Source organism: Rhodnius prolixus, unplaced genomic scaffold (genome assembly GCF_049639745.1).
Source record: "Rhodnius prolixus isolate KJV_2025 unplaced genomic scaffold, Rpr scaffold_3, whole genome shotgun sequence".
Lineage (NCBI taxonomy): Eukaryota > Metazoa > Arthropoda > Insecta > Hemiptera > Reduviidae > Rhodnius > Rhodnius prolixus.
Genome location: NW_027411603.1, coordinates 41,423,668 through 41,437,321, shown reverse-complemented (window position 1 = coordinate 41,437,321; position 13,654 = coordinate 41,423,668). Strand labels below are relative to the sequence as shown.

The 13,654-nt window shown below is 34.2% G+C and overlaps 1 protein-coding gene across 4 annotated transcripts in view; it reads left to right on the top strand.

The window, feature by feature from the left end:
• Fas2 (neural cell adhesion molecule fasciclin 2) overlaps positions 1-13,654 on the top strand; it is a 390,652-nt gene that overhangs the window by 291,279 nt on the left and 85,719 nt on the right. The window contains exon 2 of one of the 4 annotated variants that reach the window (XM_074125197.1): positions 3,138-3,185. The exons of the other annotated variants lie outside the window; for them this stretch is intronic. The gene's annotated coding sequence lies outside the window, so the exon portion shown is untranslated. The remainder of the gene's footprint in view (positions 1-3,137; positions 3,186-13,654) is intronic. 4 annotated transcript variants of the gene reach the window in all.

Sequence of the window (13,654 nt, the reverse complement as noted above, 5' to 3'; positions counted from 1 at the left end):
CCTTTGAGTATATGTTCGTAGCTTGACTTTAAAGCCTAGCCTTCTCTCCTTGTTTAGGCTACCAACAGTTTAATCTAAGAATTGATGGTAAAATTGAAGGAAAAATTAATAGAAGTCAAAAACACGGCCAGGGGTGCTTGCTACATACAAATCTTTATTTTTTAAATAAATATTGCCAGCAAATTGAACTAGTTGGACAATATATAAGTTGAAAACTCCTCTAAAAACGGGTGGCAGAATTATAAATCAAGCAAGTTTAATTTATTTTTAGTTAACCCATAAAGAGAATTTAATTTTCTTCTTTTTTGTTACAAAATTTTTGCCAAAATAATATTTCTCCTTTTCATTTCAGTAATAAAATATACCGAGTATTCGGTAGAAAGAAACCGAGAAAATAGTAATATGAAAAATAGGAGGGAAGGTCAAAAAAAAAACAATGAAAGATATAATTTGTGTGCAGACATTGGTGTTTTATAGTTTTAGAGCTAGAGTGGCAGGTTGTTGTATCCACTCGGGTAGTTATGTCCGTAGAAGTGGGCAGATGGATGGGATGGAACCAGGGTTTAATGGGGATACGGACGGGATGGGGTTAGGGATGAAATGTTTATATATCTAGGTCAAGTTTTAATTGGGCAGGCCTTGTGTGACTTCTTCTCTTGGACTAAGTGGCCCAGAGAGGTGGCTTTTTTTTTGTTTTAATATCGTCGGAGGTTTGTGTTTGTGTAGAGTGTGGGTTGGAGTAGCCAGTATCAGTACTCACTGTCGTTTGTAGAAGTGAGGGGGGAATACGTTATACAGACAAAAGGAGTTCGTGGAACATTACTCATGCAGCCTACCTTGTGGTTTGAGGACGAAGAGAAATGGAATAAAAAAAAAATAACAGGTCTCCGTTCTCCGCCACTGCAGGCGAGAGGACCTGGATGTATGGGCCAGGAAACCTGTAGTTAAGGAGGATGGGTGAGATGGAACTTGTGGGCAGCTTCTAAGTTTGGGGAGCCTCTTGTAGTCCCGAGTGGGGGAAAAAAATCTATCTATGTCATGTGTGGTCGTCGTATCAGACAGACCCCAGTAGTCAACACTGTCGTCGGTGATTCACATGATGAATATTTTTGGTACTCAGATGTAGTTAGGGTAACTAGGGCACCGTAGCAGGCAAGGAACCATATTATAAGGGTCCAAAGCTTAATCCCATGTGTGAGATTTTCCCCTTATAATTAAATATTCACCAATGCCCCAGCCTAGTTTAGTGTGGTCTAACTTACTTGCGCATTTCACATTACATATTTAAATAGCCCACTAGTTTCAGCCTGGTCCTCCTCTACAGCTTCAAATAGTCATGAGAAAAGTTACTTTCGCTTACCATCGACCGACCTTTAAAACTCTTGAAAACCCCGGATGCAAGAAATGCTTAGGGGGCCATAAAATATTGTAAATTTGAGAATAAAAAAAGGTTCGAAATAAACTTAGAAAAACCTTTTTGGCCTGTAACTGATTTTGGCACAGAAAAGAATAAAAGCATCTCAAAATAACAGGTTAACTTGAAAGTTTATTGATTATCAACTAGTGCGAAAAACTAGTCTCATTTATACTTAACAGTGACAAAATTAATTTAAACTAAAATAAAAAGAAATGGATTAATAAATTAGATGTTTGACCGTTGATACCATATAGAAGTTGTAAGTAAGTTGGCTTGTGACCAAGAAGTACTCATTTGCATTTTCAAGTTCGACGTGTCGGGCACCACTAGTGCCCTTCTTCAGGAACTGAAGTGTTTTTGGAAGTATCGAAGATAAAAAGTTGCTAAAGAAATATTCAAGTTCCGAGCTACCGTTTTTGTATCATCTAAAAAAAAAAATAATGGATAAATGGTCTTAGCAGAGGTGTGAAGCAAGTTGTTCATAATCATTTTCAAGAATATTGTATGAAACTGTAGATTAACTTGCTAAGGAGGCCAGTAGTTCTGGTGAGTATTTAGCGATCTCTCTTCCACCATCAGATTTAAAGGGCTGGGTAAAAAGAAAAATAATGGAAAAATGGCAGCAGAAATTCGAAAATACGGATAAGGGCTTATTTTACAAAACCATGGTGCCACAGGTTAACCATAAAGTATGGTGTAAAGATGGATATTTTGGTAAAAGAATTGTTACCATAATAAATAGATTGCGAGCAAACCATGGTATTTGTTGGTCATATTTGTTTAGAATAGTGAAATTGGTCTCTCCTATTTGTAGGAGATGTAATGAGACGGAGGATTTTGAACACGTGGTTATGGTTTGCCCTAATTATATTAAAGAAAGAGAAAAGTTTTTCAATGAGATCACAAGATATTGCACTGTTCCCCTCTATTTTAAGGAGATAATATTTTCAAATAATATCTATGTGTATTCGTCTTTGGTAGATTTATTAAACATTACAATATTTAAAAACCTACCAGCCAGATATTGCTAAAAACAAATACAAGTTGTTGATTGGTTAATACTGTAAACACTGATACCATAAAAAAATAAAAAAAGTAAGCTTATAATTAAGCTGATTAGCATTTTTTTCGTGAGAAATATTAGCGTTCTGTGTAGAGCTTCGAACATTGTGATTCTTTCTAGCTCCTTCTAAGCTTTGTTTGTTTCTTTGTGACCAAATAATATCTTTTAAGGGCATTAGTGCTTTATAACTTCGTTCATTTTGACTTCCTATTGAATATCGCAAAATTTCATTTGCTTTTGTATGAGTTCCCAATTATTGTACACACCCGAAAATACCCATGAAACATTTCTGATTGTGTGTTGTGGTTCTTAATTCATAATTCATTCCCACGACAGCGGGACAAATTGTGCCCGCTGTACTACACAAGCTTGCCAAATAACAGTGAATTTTGAATAAATTATTAAATTTAAAAGCTCCTAAATTCCCTGAATTTGAAACTAGATTTTTGATTGTGTCTGAGTGGAATTCAGGCTGTGAAAGAGTGAGCCTTTGAAGAAGCCGTATTAAAGGAGTTCAGGCAATTTACTGCTGCGCAGTTCTTTCCTCTGAACCCATAATTAAGATCTATTTTAATATTAATCCTAACTTAGTCTAAATCTGACAATACGAGCTTTTATATAGAAATTATTAACTTTACTTCTCTCTTTTTGTTACAGGTACATAAATGAATCCATCATTCTTTTGCACAGTAATTGCTTAAAAAGGTTAGATTTACTTTTTGTATGATAATAAGAATTTTAGATCATTTTTTTTTTTTTTTTGTATCTTAAGTTTAGCAAAGACGGTTGGTAAAACTTAATTCAATTTCTACATGAAATTATTTAGTAGCGACAGACGACGTTGAATGAATTCTCAGTATATTTTCTATCCAGTTTTTCCTTTTCACTTATCCTTGGGGAAATTACTGTTAAAGCTCTACTCTCTGGAACGTGTATTAATTTTGTAATAATTGATAACGGAGCACCGTTGCGACACCAAATATAAACTGCTAGACTTTCTATCTCATTTCGCATCTCTCTCCGAGCTGTATTTGATGTTGAAAGATACTGAAAGACTTAAACAAGACTCCGAAAAAAGAGGAGGATCTAACTTGATGTGCTAACAGTTTGTAACTTGGCTGGCCTCGTCGGCAATGTTACTGATCTAATTAGAACTGTTTTCCAAGTACACCTTTTACAATCACAAACTTATGATCGCATTCTTTACAATTGTTAATTTAAATTCTACCTTTATGTCATGGTTGCTTCTTTTAAAATCTATGCTAGAATATTTTTGTTTGGATCGCTCTTAAAATTAAGTAGTGAACGAGACAAAACTCGAAAAAAAAATGTAAAAGTTTGTAACTAAGCGATCTTTGTGAGAAAAGTATAAAAAATGGAGCTGAAATTTGAGTTCCGTTTACAAAAAAAAAATGCACGTAATTTACATGTGTAATTCAAATTGCATTCTACCTACTTCATACCGTATCTTTTCCATAAAGTTTGCAAATTGGGAGAAAACAAGAAAATAAGGGTAAATATACACAAAATAATGTTATTCAAGTAACCCAATAAACTTCAAAACAAACGATGACACCCATTTTCTGTGAATCAAAGCCCCAATTAAACCATTATAATTAATAATAAAATGCGCAAATCTGTTCGAATATTAATTCCGGAACTGTGTACCTATCATTTATTACTTCCCATATTTCCTTAATTTGGAGCTAATTTGTGATACGTTTCAATATGTCCCAAAAAAGAAAAAAGCTTTTCATATTAATGAAGTTAATTAGCCAAAATGAAAAACGGGCATCTGAATTCCTTTATAACTGGACATCTGCCCCAAAATAATATGGTAATTCCACTCTTTCCCATAAATTACACACAATGGAAGTATTTCCCTGTCATTAAATCTCTTTTTTTTTAATAGCTCGCATTTTGCCATGGCCAAAACTTCTTTTTAAAAGAAAATTATAATCTATTTGAATTATAATTTATGCTACAGCTATAAATTAAGTGAAGCTGTTGTATGATTAATGATTCCTAAATCATTCAAATTGAATGTTGACGAAATTTGATATATACGGGATCAGAACTAAAGAAATATCCCTTTTTTTAAATTTGCTTCAATTTTGCTTTTTAACTAAATTCTGGTTGCTTTCAAAATATAATAATTTGATATGATTCTTTCCTTAGCTTACTGCTGGCGCATTTATTGAAAGGATCGAATTGTGCCCAAGTATACTTTCAATAACTATTTAGGAATAACCACTCAATATAGTGTATAGCCAAAATTTCGAGCTATTTGAATACAAATGGGGTTGAGTTGGGATGATAATTGAGAAGTTTGATACCATCATAGGTCTTTAGGGACGATTCCAGACGTAGAAGTTACAAGAGGGGCAACTGTGACTTCCACTATGTTCCATGTTCTCCGTAATTACTTTCCTAAGCTTGGATTAAGCTTCCTCCTCAGCTGTACCATTTAAATATTATTACTTCAATGGACTTCAAGAGTTACAGAAAACTATTAAAGAAGACGAAGTAATTGTTGCTCACGCAGAACTCAGAAAATGCTAGTATAAATATATTATTACAATATTAAATGAAGTTCGTTGAGCCATTTTTGTGAAAGTCGCTACAAAACTGGAGAAATAGATGTAAAATTGTAACAATATCCAGGTCTAAAACCTTACTGTGAAAAAGGTTATCTCACGCAACCTGAAAGAAACAGTAAATTTGATCTTTCACGTCCTACAAAGAGGCCTCGAATAAACGAATTTCCTGAAGTAACACCATTTCGTAAATATTTTAAGAAAATCTATTTCGAGGGAGGAAGCCCTCGTTTTAATGGAAGATCATGAGAATGAAGTAAGCTACTTGATTTAGGAAAGAACAATTTGTAATATTGCATTATTTGTTGTACCCATCTCTTAATTTCCCGAAGTGTTCAAACCCTGAAAAAGTACATTGCTATAAACACCATCCAACGTGATTCTTCAAGACATCAATCAATCTTAATGAAGTGTGAACGAGTAAAAGCTTTATTTTTCGTGGTAATTCCCAAATTTATTATTTTATTTTAGTTTAAGGAATTCTTGCATTCGTTAACTTGACCGATTCCTCGCCAATCTTGAATCCTAAGTTGTAACAATTTACGGTCACGAAACCTATATATTCATTATTGTATAATGCTCTATGCCCCGGCAATAATGGCTATTACAATATATTTTTGATAAATTTAACCTTTTTTCTCCCTTATTTATTTGCTTGAAGCATTAGCATTTTTATTAAAAAATATTCAACGTATCTGTTAATGTAGTTTGTAAGCAATATAATGAAGATAATGAATAATCAGTTTAGTAATTAGTAAATTTTGTTGATGCGATGCAAAGGCCCATCATAATCGTATTGCGTAAAATATAGCTCTAAACATTCCCTAAAATCCATTTGAGTATTTAATACCACGTCAGTGCCCAATATTTCCATCCTTCTATCTCCTGGTGGTTAACCACCTATTCCTTTCATGTAGAATGTTCCTCCTTTTCGATTTCAATACAGTTATACAATATAATACATTCATGAGTCTCTTTTCTCTATATACATACTATACGTATATGGGTGGCAGTGAAATACACAGCTCCAGAATTGTAATTTCTATGCATATATGAATGTAAGAGTGGTACGAACCAACGCTATTACAATAGAGAGGCTATATACGCTTTGTGTATACATTCTATTGTTAATGCAAGTACATGGTGTTTCCCTCTCCTGTTCACGGCTTTGACAGGTCCGTCTACGAATGTAACTTGGCTGTTTGCTGATTTTATCACTACTGCCATATTAGCAAAATGAAAATGTGTACATTAAAGTTCCTCTCTTCTTACTTGGCTATTTTTGTGTACCTTCTTTAGAAGTTATTTTTCTTAAATTAGAAAATAACTATTAATAGTTTTAAATAAATGTTACTTCAAATTAACGACTGGCATTCTCTGGTAATTTGGCGGCCTAGTTTACAACCATTCATATCTTCTTTTACGTTCAGCAGTTAACGGTGATTGCTCCTCGTCTTTTAAAAACACGTGATATTATAACCAACTGTAAACCCTATGATATGTGTAATACTACTATTATTGCTATACGAGTGGATCCAACGCATTGCAGCTCATAAAAATAGTACCATTCCACTGAAAGATCTTGGTTGGGATATAGCCTCCAATTTTTACGATGTCTCAATACATCCGTGATCTTATACCGTCGTAGACTAGCGACTGCATCGTCGTCAAACTAAGTCCACCTTTTCCAGACTCGATAGTGGCCCCAGGGCTTCATTTGGTTTATAAACCTTACCCTCTAAAGAAGGAAGGTTGTCGTAAAGACCTCGTTATTAGTGCTAATCCGAAAACAAAGATCTAATGATACGCTCACCAAAACTTATTTGTGAATTGTCTCGCAAATGCTATAGGTTTCGTGTGGCATCCTATCGATAACAACGGACGTTTTGAGAATGTCACTCCAATTTTAATTTGTTAATGCACAAATTTTCACCCCAATACGCGAGAATCTCGTGTCAAAGTTGTTGGTTTTGAATTTTTTTTTAATTTTCCATTTTATATTTCAGATGTATTTTGGTACTATGTTTCGATATTCCTGGGGTGGTTAGCCTTCGATTTTATGTAATGTATTAATACGAAAAAGTCGAAGTACGATAGCAATTCGCCTTCGTCCACGACTCCTGATCGATGTTAGATGAATGGATGCATGAGAGAAAAAAGGCCTTATTTCATTTACTACACGTTTTTTACTTCGCTTCCTATTAGAAACACGTTCCTTCTGCTCACGTATTCGATAACTCTTAACGGATTATCAATAAATGGGGATTGATACACAAAAAGTAGCGTTCAATTCTAACGATTTTGAACGCTTCAATGAACAAAGTTAGCGTAATCAGTGAGCACGTTTTTTCACTTCTTGTTTACAGCTGGTTAACTGGAGTTTTTATTTAACAGACGTATCTTTGACTTCAATTTTTTGTTTTTAGCATAAAATTTTTTATTTATTTTTTTTCTGAATAGTTATTTTGTAATAACTATAACATCGTAAGGGCAGGAAATCTAATTTCGTTTCGTTTCGAGGGAATTCAGTGCACTAGCTACTCAACCAATCCTTTAGAAAGAAACACAATTAGTTAACTCATCTTTTCCTAAATGTTCAATCAGAGAAAAATCCCTGACTATTCGTAAACACCATCATGAAAAAACAGTTCTTTCAATAAAAGCTCGAAGATGGGTTATAGGTACTTTAATGGCAGTAATAATTCTTAAAATTTGAAAAAGTCAAAAGTTGTTTGTTTTTAGACCATTATTATAAGAAGTGCTAGCAATTGCGTCTTGCTTTTAAAGTAAATGATGCTGTAGGTCTCCTTTAGTTTGCTGCGCATCTACATCTTCTTATGTACCAAGTTAATGTGAAACTGTTTTTCACTAAAGTAAGTACATTGTTGCACCCCGCATAGCTAACACCCACCAACCCTGACGTTCTTCTTTGGAATAGTTAGATAAATGAAATGAATATATCCCCTCCTCGGCCCCCAACATTCACAACTTTACGCCCCCGTCTATCTCCGGTCAGAGAATGCTTTAGTGCAATTAAAGTTAATGTGTACTGAGCGCGCGCACAGAGTGTGGTTTATAGAGTGAGGAGAACATGTGGCTGTCTGTCTGGTTACTTTGGTGGATAGTGAAGAAAACAGCTTGGAATCACCGACTGCGCAACATATAACTTGGTGTTGTGTATTATTGTGGTGTTCCAAACCATGCCACAATTACTGTTACTGTCGAACTGTAAATCTTATTAAGTGATTGCTCTCTTGTTATTACCCACAGTAATACAGTATGACTTCGACTAGATCCAACCCCTCCTAAACATTTCAGCAAAAGTTGCAAATACGTAATTGTTTGCAATGTGTAAACAAGTAACAGTTAGATCGTGTGCAAACTATGTTATCTTTCAATGTTAACATTAGCTTCTTTAAAAAAATCACGTCTGAATAACATCATACTATTTGTAACAGTTTACTTAATTGAATTCACTTGTATTCATAGTTCTTGCACCTGACTTTCTTTTCAGGTCAGTGACTGTTCCAAACATTCCTCCATCTTGTTCATTTAGGATGATAGCATTCCCCAGGGAAGTATCCTCAGACCAGTTCTCCACACTCATTATATATCCGATGTTCCCATTCATCCTGAAACAATCCTATCCACACCTTCGATGATGAAACATTGATCCTTTTCTGTAATACTGATGCAATTTTCCTTTTAATAGCCTGACAAGATAGTCGTAAATCATCTTAAAATTTTGAAAATGAAACGTAAAAGTAAATAAAACTCTAAAAGCAACTGTAACTCCTTGCTTTTTTTCATTCTGTGTGTCGGTAAAGAGCAAAATACCTAACAGCGATGTCTGAGAATATCCTAGAAGATAGCCTGTGAGATGCCTTAAATATATATACATTTATCTTGTTTTAAAGTGTGCCCCTAGAAAACGATGAAGTGGTTAATATAGTCTTTGTCATTAACCACTTCATCGTTTTCTAGGGACACACTTTAAAACAAGATAAATACATACTTAAGGCATCTCAAAGGCAAGTTCAAATCCTCGATCCATTCTCTGAATCCTAGATCTCGTTCCTCTGATCTCTATATTCCCTCACACCGTACTTCATCCTTTGACAACAAATCTTTCCTAATACGCGCTACCTCTTTCTGGAACTCCTTACCTTCATCTGTCCGCCATGCTCCTCCATCTCTTCTGTTCAATTATCTTCTTTCTACCTCCGAAATGCCAAACCAATAGGGCCTCCAATTGTACATGTTTTTATTCTAAGGGGACAAAAGTTTCCAGGATAATAAATTTATTTTCTTTCTTTCGTATGCATGCATCAATTATCTGGACTCACGGAACTGAATTGTGGGATTCAACCAATCTAACCCATTCCTACAACATCAAGGAATACATATATTCATATATTTCTTCCAGATTTGGACTGTATTCCTTCATCAGAGTTCAATTTATCAATTAATGTACCAAAGCCTTACATCAACAGTATTAATAGCATTACCCATTTCATTTTCAACATTAATAATGGAAGTCTGTTATTCGTGTATTTTACTTAAATTTTGGACTATACAAAAATAAAGTTTTACAATTTCAATTTGAGTTTCGTATAAATTGAAATTGTTAGCTAACATCGTTTAAAGTGAGCAAATACTCTCGATTACCTCATTTAGTTTTATTTTTATTGAACCATTATTTGACACAACTGTAAAAAAATAAATAACTACTGATTTAAGCCGAACAGATTATTAATTTTCGGTGAGAGAGACATATTGAAATCACACTTTAATTTTCATCGATTTTTGCAGTCTCATATTATAAAAAGTAATTCCCTATAAATAAGAGAGATTTCATCAAATTAAAGAAGCCAAATTTGAGGTGGGAATTCCTGCTGTAGTTCGTTGTAATTCGTTCTTGTTATTTGATGCCGTCAAAATGGCAATTCACAGAAAGCATAGAACATTTTTTACTTCTTCTTGTAATTACAGAACTCCTGCTTGTGCAAGGCAGACAAATTATTATCATTTTCTTTTTTCTTACATCTCATTAAAATGGTCAACAAATTAAACCCTAATTTTAATTGAAATTCTGTTGCTAGATAAAGTAATGCGGAAAATGAAATTTAATTTATGCAACTACAATTTTTTTTCCCCTTCCAAGTCTTCGTACATTTTCTTTGAATAGAGTAATTATTTAAATTAATTTGCTGCCTTAATTTGAATAGACTTTTTTTATGTAAGCAGGCTTGCTTGCTTTCAAGACCAAGGATATTCTACTCTATTTAAAATAAAATATGAAAAAATATTATTCAGTTGTTACGCAACAGAATCTATTAGTTACTTCTATAGGAGAAAAAAAAAAAAACCTACGAGCTTCTAATAGAATATTAAATGAAGCAATAATTTAAGACATATTCGTTTTAAAAGTTCTATATTTAATGTTTCGTTAACTTAAAACGTTATTTAAAACTAAATATTTTAATTATTTATATATTTTTTTAAAAAAAAAGTCCTTTGTTACTGATTTCCGCCACTTGATGCTGCGATCTGCAATTCTAATTAGATTCAAGTAGTGCTTTACTTGCTAATGAGTAAAGTACTTTGTACACTTTGATCTCTTCCCTATCTCGTGATTAAAAGCCGCAGTATCCTTTATTTAGATATATGAGAAAACGCGGGTATAATAAAAAGTAGATAAACTGCGACTTCGAAACTTTAGTAAAGCTCTTACCAAGTATGGAACCCAAGACTCGTGAATTTAATTCACTTTTGTTAAAAACCAGTTTGAAACTAATAACCTTGATACTAACTGATAATAATAGTTTCAAGTTTTGCAAAATTTGATTCATAAATGATGGCTGTGATATTAAAAGATAGATAAAAAACAATATTTTGGGCTTTCTGTGGCTCAAGTTTGGGCGATAAAGTTTAGGAAGAATTCCTGGAGAGCTCGCTAGTACAAGCCGAAGTTTTGAAGATCTTCGTATTTTGTGGGACTTTTTGAAGGAAGATTCTGTTTAACAAAAAATATTATTTGGTATTCTTTGTTAGATTTGGCAAGTGGACTTAGATTTCTCGATGTAGTGCTGTCTTAATTGTAATTTGAAATCTTACTGAATTTCTTAAATGGAGGATTCCGATTTTCGTATACTAAGAGTTGACTTATAAGTTTCATCTATGATCTACTGTATGTGCAATAATATAATTAATGCGTTAACTGTAATTTACACAGTCGGTCGGATACAGAGCTACGCCACTGCAGTAATCAATGTTATATTGTGGCACGTTGCATTACTTTAATAAATATTAAGCATTTCCTACATAAGGAGGCTATTTACATATTTAAGACATATTAATTTATATTGTAAAATCTAGGTTAAGAATTAGGTTAGTTATAGTTTAGTTCTTTTAAAGGGGAAAGGAATATCGAGTACTTTCCCCTTGTGTGAAATGTGGTGTGAATGTATTTATTGGCGTGAATGTATTTGTTAGCGTGAATGTATTTATTAGCGTGAATGTATTTATTAGCGTGAATGTATTTATTGGCATGAATGTATTTATTGGTAAGAATGTATTTAATTAAGTACAAGTATTTATTAGCAAGAATGTTGTATGAATGTTTAGGATAGATCACAGTACGGGGTTGAAAGAAATTTTATAAAAGTATTTCAACCCCTCTAGGTTAATTTTTAGACTAAGTTTATTTTAGAATGTGCAGGAAAATTTGTTTAAAGTACTGCACATTATCATACGAGTAGTTCTAAGGAAAATAGCCTCCTTATGGTAGATTAGGTTTATTTATATTCGGTAATAAACACTTTTGGTCTTGCGTTAATATCTTAAGTTAATGTAGATAGGAGAAGGCACGAATATATTCCACTCTCCCCCTCGTCGACTGGATCAATGGACAAGAGGGGATGAGTGGGATATATACTCCAATATACCTGGGCTCCACCCTACCTTGCCCAGCAAGGTGCAGTATGTGGAAGCCCGAAGGTGACGCGTGCCGACCCAGCTCGAGTGGATAAAAGATGAGAGAAGATTAAAATGATTAGGGGCGCTAATGACCTCAGCATTCGATGCGCCAAATAAAAATTAAGCATTTCCATTGAAACGGAAGCCACGATATTTTCAAAACTTAAGCTCTCAAGGAGCAAAAAGAGGAAGGAAACAGAAAAGAGCATTGAAGGATCCTGAAGTGCCGGAAATTGTAGTAGAAACAGTAAAGTAGCAAAATTTCCAGCAGTCTTCCTAAGGGTGGAAACTTTAGCAATACGCCAAAGGTGTCGGATTATAGTTAGGAAAGCATTAAAGATGTAGATTATCGAAGATTTTTCTTTAAAGTAATGAGGTCATGACTTAATAATTAATCCAAGTAGAATGAAGATAAAATAAGTATAGTTTTTCGACAATGTAATTAAAAAAAAGAAATCTGTCACAATTTGGAAAGCGCCCCATGTTGGAGTTACTTTTTTTAGTTCATCATTTTCAATTTGTTTTAAAGTTCAAAGCTTTGTCATCCCCATGTAGTTATTCCAAGTCATTCTTTTAAAATCACAGTTTCTACGCGATAACCATAAAAAGCACAATTACTTAGTTTTGTATTGTTTTATTTATGGGAGAGGTTATTGACATCAAACGATTTCCATTGTTTTACTTTTCACCTCGCCTTTTTTACTTTAAAGAAAACGGGTTGTTTATATAGCGCGCTCCCAATACAAAAAACCTGTAAAACACTTGAAATTATTAAACATGACATTCCTGACTTCATTCTCCTGGGTGTGATTGTCATCATATCAAATCAAGCATTCAAGCGTGCAATTTTGAATTGACGTTTAGGGGAGCGGTTATACGAGGGGGTACCCAAAAAAAACCGGAATTATTTTTTAAAAGCTATTTATTTACAAATTTTTTACAGAACAACCTTATCCCCTTCAAAATACTCTCCATTACAACTAATACATTTGTCCCACCGGTGCTTCCACTGTTCGAAACATTTTTTGTAGTCATCTTTAGAAATGGCTGACAGCTCCTTCTTCGTTTTTTTCTTGACCTCTTCAATGTTGTCAAATCGGTGACCTTTCATGCCCTTTTTCATGCGTGGAAATAAGAAAAAGTCGCACGGAGCCAGGTCAGGCGAGTAAGGTGCGTGGGGCAGCGGAACCATGCCATTTTTAGCCAAAAACTGTGTAACAGAGATGGCTGTGTGTGCAGGTGCATTGTCGTGGTGGAAGAACCAGTCTCCTGTTTGCCACAAATCGGGTCTTTTTTGGCGAACACTATTGCGCAATCTTTTCAAAACTTCCAAATACAAGGTTTGATTGACGGTCTGACCTGGGGGGACAAACTCTGAATGGACTACGCCTTTAGCCATCAAAAAAGCAAATCAGCATTGTTTTGATGTTTGACTTGACTTGACGACATTTTTTTGGTCGGGGGTGAAGATGACGTCTTCCATTGGCTCGACTGTTGCTTTGTTTCTGGGTCATAACCATAGCACCATGACTCATCACCAGTAATGACCTTTGACAGAAAGTCTGGATCAGTTTCAAGCTGTTGTTTCAAAGCACGACA